The sequence below is a fragment of the Carlito syrichta genome, unplaced genomic scaffold (genome assembly GCF_000164805.1).
Source record: "Carlito syrichta isolate Samal-C Ts95f unplaced genomic scaffold, Tarsius_syrichta-2.0.1 Scaffold314876, whole genome shotgun sequence".
In the NCBI taxonomy this organism is placed as follows: domain Eukaryota; kingdom Metazoa; phylum Chordata; class Mammalia; order Primates; family Tarsiidae; genus Carlito; species Carlito syrichta.
This window is the reverse complement of record NW_007258972.1, coordinates 340,894-348,144: the sequence shown is the minus strand read 5'-3', so window position 1 is coordinate 348,144 and position 7,251 is coordinate 340,894.

Genomic DNA, 7,251 nt, shown 5'->3' with positions numbered 1-7,251 from the left:
GACATTGTGCCAGATGGGACTTTCAAACTTTGCCTAATTGGATTGGGAACCAACATTTTTGGGGATAACAAGGGTAATCCATTTAACTCTTGCAATAGTCCCATGAGATAGGTACGGGGAATGAGGAAAATGAGTTTCAAAGAGGTTAAGTAACTCGTCCAAGAGCAATTAGAGAGAACGTAATGGAACTGGGATTCACATATCAGCCTGTCAGACCTCCTGAAACCCAAGGAAATTGCTCCACTATATGTGCCATCACTAAAGGGAACAAAAGTGGTTTCTCTTTTAGAACACTGTAGCTATAGCAGCATGAAAAGCTGAATCAAGTTTCCCTCTACTTTTATCTTTTTCCAGAACACTCAACTCATTACATCAGTGGAACTTTGTTATTTCTGGTGAGGTATGATAAAACCCAATAAAAAAAACCAATTTTTATTTTAAAAATGGTTTATAATAATTGATTTATCCCTTACAGAAAAAATAGGTTAAAGAGAAAAGTCTCAATATCGAGAGGCAAGGGTCTGTCTGTGCATGTACCACTCCCGCATCTGAGAGGATGAGCTGGTAGGAAAAACATTTTTTCCGTGATAGCAGATAGTAGAGTGAAAAGGGTCCCATTGTCCTGCCTCCCCTTCCCGGACTATGTGTGCTTGTTTATGCATGTGTTTGTAATAACATTATGCTCCAGGTAGGCTAGGGGCATATAAGTGTTTCCCTTCCCCAGGGAAGAGATCCATGCTTTGCAGAGAAGCCCCCAGCCACCAAAGCATGGCATGACAAATGCCTACAAGGGGTGAAGTGTGGGAGCCTAGGGAGGGTGCCTGAGGCTTGTCTCCCCCCACCAATCACCCAGAGGAATACAGAAGACAATAGTCAGTTTCTCATACTCTCAAGAGTGGCACATCATTGGCTGGGAGAAGATTGATGGAGTAGAAGTGGCCCAGTCAAGATGAAGGGAAGTAGTCAGCAGAGGCTGCTTGACGCATTTGAAAGAGAAATCACAGGTGGCTTAGTTGCTCACCACTGAAGACCCTGGAAGCTGAGTTACATCTCTGTGGAGGCCTGCAGAGGGTGGAGAGCCATCAAGAATGAGATGCCTCACTTATTAAAATACAGGCACTTCCATACATGCTCTCTGGCCTTTATACCATTAGGTAAAAGTGGAACACGGGGTCCCTGAAATTTACCGGAGAAAAATATTTTTTTCTAAACTGACCAAGTAAAAACATCAATGTTTTATAATCACTGATTTGACTGAGTTTACCTAGAAAGTATTAGATTAAACTTTTTGCTATTAGATAGTAAGGGAAGCTTAGGGCAGCGATTAAATTCAGTCAGGGGAAAATAAAAATACAGTTTTGCATATTTAAGTTTCTGACTATAAAAACTCATTTCCCTCTATGTAATAATACAAAACAAATCAGAGTATTTCCCACCTGCTCCCATGTTTTCCCACTGATTTCCCTCTAATTTCCTCCCACACAGGATTAATTCTCAGGCTATCCCTGTCAGCTTTCTCAGATTTAGAGGCCAGGAGCTCCAGGGAACTTGGAAGATGTCAGGTTGTTAGTTATTATTGTAATAACTGTTCAGTTAAATAAAAGCTTTATAAATTTGTATATCGAAAAGTTCCAGATAGTTCCTATTTATTTTAGCTTTGTTTCTTTTGCAATAAAAGCTTTCTAATTAATTATTAATTTGGCTGTTATTCCTGGCAATTCTTCGCTATAAATAAATGTTTTCAAAACATTATCCACAAACCACTAAGTGTTTTTTTTCTTAGTGGTAGAGCTGTTATATATGAGATTGTTGACTCCTTAAGTAGTGTTTAATCATGAATAAATACTACTCATGTAAATTAAATGATAGTTTCTTCATGACTTTGGGAGGGCTGGGAACAAAAATATAGTTTAGTCAAAACATATCTTATTGTGATTGAATGACCAAATGAAATATGTTATTTGCTGATTATAATGAAAACTAAAACCACTGTTGGAAATTGTGGTGACTAGTTTAACATGTCAACTTGGTTAGGCTACGGTACCCAGATATTCACTCAAATACGAATCTAAGTGCTGCTGTGAAGACACTTTGTAAATGTGGTTAACAGCTACAATTAACCAAGTTTAAGTAAAGGAAATTACTCTTGGTACTGTGGGTGGGCCTCATTCAACTGTTTGAAAGCCTAAGAGCAAAACCAAGGTATCTTGAGAAAGAAGCAGTTCTGTCTCAAGTCTGTAGCATCAGCTTGCCTCAGAGTTTCCAGCCTACCAGTCTGTTCTATTGACTTCAGACTTGCCAGTTCCCACAATTTTTTGAGCCCATTTCTTGAAACTTCTCCTTATCTCTGTTTGTATCTCTATTTCTCTCTCTCTGTATGTATGTATGTATCTATCCAATCTATCTATTTTCATCATCATCATCATCATTATCATCTATCTCCTGCTGGTTTATTTCTTTGGAGAACTTTGCCTGATTGATATGATTTTGGGACTGAGGGTAGCTCTAAAGGAACTCATTTTAATGATGAATTTTAAGACCGGGTGTGGTGGCTCAATGCTGTAATCCCAGCACTTTGGGAGGCTGAGATGAGAGGATTGCCTGAGCTCAGGGGCTCGAGACCAGCCTGGGAAACTTGGTGAGACCTCATCTCTATGATAAATAAAAAATAAGCCGAGTGTGGTAGTGCACACCTGTAGTTCCAGCTACTTGGAAGATTGAGGCAGAAAGATTGCCTGAGCCCAGCGGGTTGAGGCTGTGGTGGCCATGAGCATGCCACTGCACTCCAGCCTGGGCAACAGAGTGAGACTATGACTTAAAAACAAAAAAGGATGAGTTTTCTGGATTGGTTATTTAATATAATTAGGTTTAATATAATTAGGTTTAATATAATTAGTAAAGAGAATACTGATAGTTTGTGGCATAATATGGCAATAGAGATATGTAAAATATTACCAGTGGATACTTCTAATCAAATAGCTATGAGAGACAAAGAGTGACCATGTATTTGAAACCTTAGGGCGTTTTTGTCAAATGGAAGTTTAATTTTTGTGTGTTAACTTGACTAGGTCATGGGTGCCCAGATATTTGACTAAATTATTTCTGGGTGTGTCCATGAGGGTGTTTCTCAATAAGATTATCATTTGACTTAGTTGATTAAGTAAAGCAGATTATCTTCCTCAATGTGGGTGAGCATTATCCAATCTGTCAAGGATCTGAATAGAAGAAAAACAGAAAAGGAGAAAATTTATTTATTTATTTTTTATCTGGTTGTTAACCTGGGGCATCAGTTTTCTCCTGAGTTTGTACTGAGATTTACACCATTGGTTCCCCTGCTTCTCATACAGACTATACCAACAGCGTTTCTGGGCTTCCAACTTGCAGATGACAGTTTATGGTACTACTCAGCTTCCATGATTGTATGATCCAATTTCTTATAACAAATATCTATCATTTATCTATCATCTATCTATCTATCTATCATCTATCTGTAGAGTTATCTCTCTCTTTATATAGTGTCAAGTACCACATAGTAATATTTTAGTCAATATGGACTATATACAATAGCAGTACCATAAGATAATAATACCATATTGTTACCATACCAATTCTATGTCTATATATCATACCATTTTGTTACAGTTACTTATAATATTCAGTACAGAAACATGCCGTACAGGTTTGTAACCTAAGAGCAATAGACCATAACATGAAATAATGTGAAGCATGTGTGTGTGTAGTAGACTATACCATCTAGGTCTGTGTAAGTACATTTCACTATAATGTTGCACAATGACAAGATCACATGGTTATGCATTTCTCAGAATGTGTTCCTGTTGTTAAGTGATGTGTTACTTTGCATGTGTGAATGTGTGTGTGTGTGTGTGTGTGTATCCTATTGGTTCTGTTTGAAGAATGCTAACACCAGCTGGTTGCTCCTAATTGGGTTTTAATTTCTTACCTCAAGCTTTGCATAAATCACCTGATAGTTTCTATATCCTGAAAGAAACACTTATCTCTTGTAGCCTCAGAGCTGAGATTTCTAAAAACCAAGTTCACCATGTAATTCTGCAAGTGACTAAACTATAGCACAGGTTGAATTCCCGATATTGCAGACTGTCTCTTGTTAAAGTGATTGCATTATTTGGGAATCAATGAGATCCTGAAAATTGGAATAGAACATATGGAAGGATCCTGATGCAGTTTAGAGACATTAAATCTCTACATTCTGCTTAGTTTTCTTGAACAATATAAGCAGCCTTCCACCCCTGTCAGAGAGGGCTAACCCTGCTTTGCCTGAAGAACCTATAATGGCCTCCCCCAAGGTGGTTGATTTGTAAGACACTGCTGAGTCTTCTGCATTGTTTTTGCAATTTATACAGACATCAATCTGGGGTATGGCTATTAAAGGTATAGGATAATTGTGGAAGGAATGGAAAGTTGAATCAGACCGAATTTATTGAAATGGACCCACTGAGTAGATATTATGAATTCAGTCCGTGTTGTAGCTCAAGGAGCTAGGAAGAGCTGTAATGGTCTAGCTGATTGACTGAAACATGAACTGAAATGTGTCCCTACTCTAAATGAAGCTGAAATGCCAGAACTGCCTTGGTATACTGTAGAGGAAGATATGCAAAGGTTTAGGGAGATTAGAATGTTAAAGTGGATTTATCATGTATGACCTGTTCACCTTTCTTGAGATGGGGTCCAGAGGACACACCTTTCACCATAACAATGAGAAACACATTTGTGAGAGGAACCCCAGCATCCTTGAAGTACTCTGTAGTCTCTCTTCCACGTGGGTCAGAAATTGCTGTGGGGACTACAGCCACTGAACCAGAACTAAACGCAAGGGAATAATTGGATGTTGAAATAGCAGAAACCAGATGGTGGCACTTAATGTCAAAACCAGGGTGGATTGGATTGCTGTAAGAGACAGTGGAGTCCAAGCAGGGATCAGAATAATTTGACTTAGAGATACTAGTATTGGCTAGTTTAACATGGCATCACTAGAAGAGAAACAGACAGGAGGTCTACTAAATTGTTACTTGATCTGTATAAGTGCAAAAGTTCAAATATAAGAGAATAAGTTTCACTTGAATCACTGAAGCAGAGAATCATGGTCCCTCAATCAATTCCCAGTCTTAATATAGTTTACAGAGCAGAAAGTTCTGCTCTGCAATGGAAGAGAAGGCCAGGCCTCCTTGCGGAAGGACTTAGCAACATGAAAATAAATTTATACTTATGCTCTTTCGCCCAGATTTTCTTCACAAGAGGATTTATGGCCTTTTACAAAAGTAATTGTATGTTGAAGAAAAGGAAAAAAATCAGATCTTTTGGGAACTACTAGAAATGGACACTGAACTGACACTAATTCTAGAAGACCCATACTGTCACTGTGATCCACCAGTTAGAACTGGGGCTTGTGGAGGAAAGGTGACCCATAGAATTTTAGCTCTGGTCCATCTCAAAGTAGGTTCAGTGGGTCTCTAAATCCACTCCGTGGTTATTTTCCTAGTTCTAGAATGTATAATTTGAATAGATACACTCAGTATCTGGCTGAAACCCCATATTGTTTCCCTGACCTATGAGCAAGGGTTATTGTAATGGGAAAGGCCAGTGGAAACCTCTAGAACTGCCTCTACCTAAAAAAAAAGTAAAATAAGAACTATACCACATTCCTGGAGGGGTCGCAGAGATGAGTGCCACTTTCCTTTTTTTTTTGACACACTCATGTCAGTGATTTATTAGTGCAAGGGGATGCAAAGCAGAATAGGCACAGAGAAGAGACACATGGGGCAAAATCCCAAGATAACCAGGCTTAAGTTTTCTTTTCTTTTCTTTTTTTTTTTATTAATCAGTATTCTTTATTATGGTTTTGTGGGGTACAGTTAAGGGTTAGGTGTACAATTACGTTTCATTCAGGCACCCTGTTGATAGGAGGTGTTTTCCCATCCCCCGACAGATATTTACTACTGTTAATCCCATCCCCCTCCTCCCCATAGTTTCCCAGTACCGTCAGTCATTTTCTTATAGTATTGCATTGGATGTTCAAGGTCCATTATATGAGTGAGAACATGTGATATTCGGATCTTTGTTTCTGTGAGAGGTCACTCAGTATTATAGACTCGAGTTCCATCCAGGTTGCTGCGAAATTCATGATTTTGTTCTTTTTTATGGCTGCGTAGTATTCCATCGTGTATATGTACCACATTTTTTTAATCCAATCCTCTTTCGATGGGCAGCATGGTTGTTTCCAGGTTCTTGCTATTGTGAACAACACTGCGATAAACATACGTGTGCAGGTATCTTTTTTATAGAGTGATTTGTGTTCTTCAGGGTATATTCCCAGTAGGGGGATTGCAGGGTCATATGGAAGGTCAATTTTTAGAACTTTTAGGAATCGCCACACTGCTTTCCACAGAGGTTGCACTAGTTTACACTCCCACCAACAGTATAGAAGTGTTCCCTTTTCACCACACCCTCTCCAGCAGCTGTTATTTTTTGAGTTGTTGATAATTGCCATTCTGACTAGAGTTAGGTGGTATCTCAGTGTGGTTTTGATTTGCATCTCCCTGATGATTAGTGAGGTTGAGCATTTCTTCATGTGTTTGTTGGCTGCTCGAATGTCTTCTTTTGTGAATTGTCTGTTCATATCTTTTGCCCATTTTATAATGGGGTTGTTTGTTTTCTTCTTTTCAGTACATTTTAGTTCCTTGTAGATTCAGGATGTTAAGCCTTTGTCAGACCTAGAGTTGGCAAATACTTTTTCCCAGTCTGTAGGCTGTCTCCCTGCTCTCTTGATGGTTTCTCTGGCTTTGCAGAAGCTTGTCAGTTTAATAAGGTCCCATTTACCTATCTTCTCTCTTAAGTCCTGTGGGTTTTGGGTTTTGAACAGGAATTGGATGCCAGATTTCCATGAGAGTATTTCTTTCCTTTTCTAAGGTTCTTATGATTTGAGGTTTTACATTTAGGTCTCTGATCCATTTGGAGTTAACCTTTGTGCATGGGGATAGATAGGGGTCCTGTTTCAATCTTCTGCATGTGGTCAGCCAATTTTCCCAGCACCATTTACTGAATAGGTTCTCCTCTCCCCATTGGTAGGTGGTGGGGGCTTTGTCGAAGATGAGTTGGTTGAGAAATTGAGGTTTTGCTTCTGGAATCTCAATTCTATTCCATTGATCTATATGCCTGTTCCTGTACCAATACCAAGCTGTTTTGATGATTGTACCTTTATAGTAAAGTTTGAAA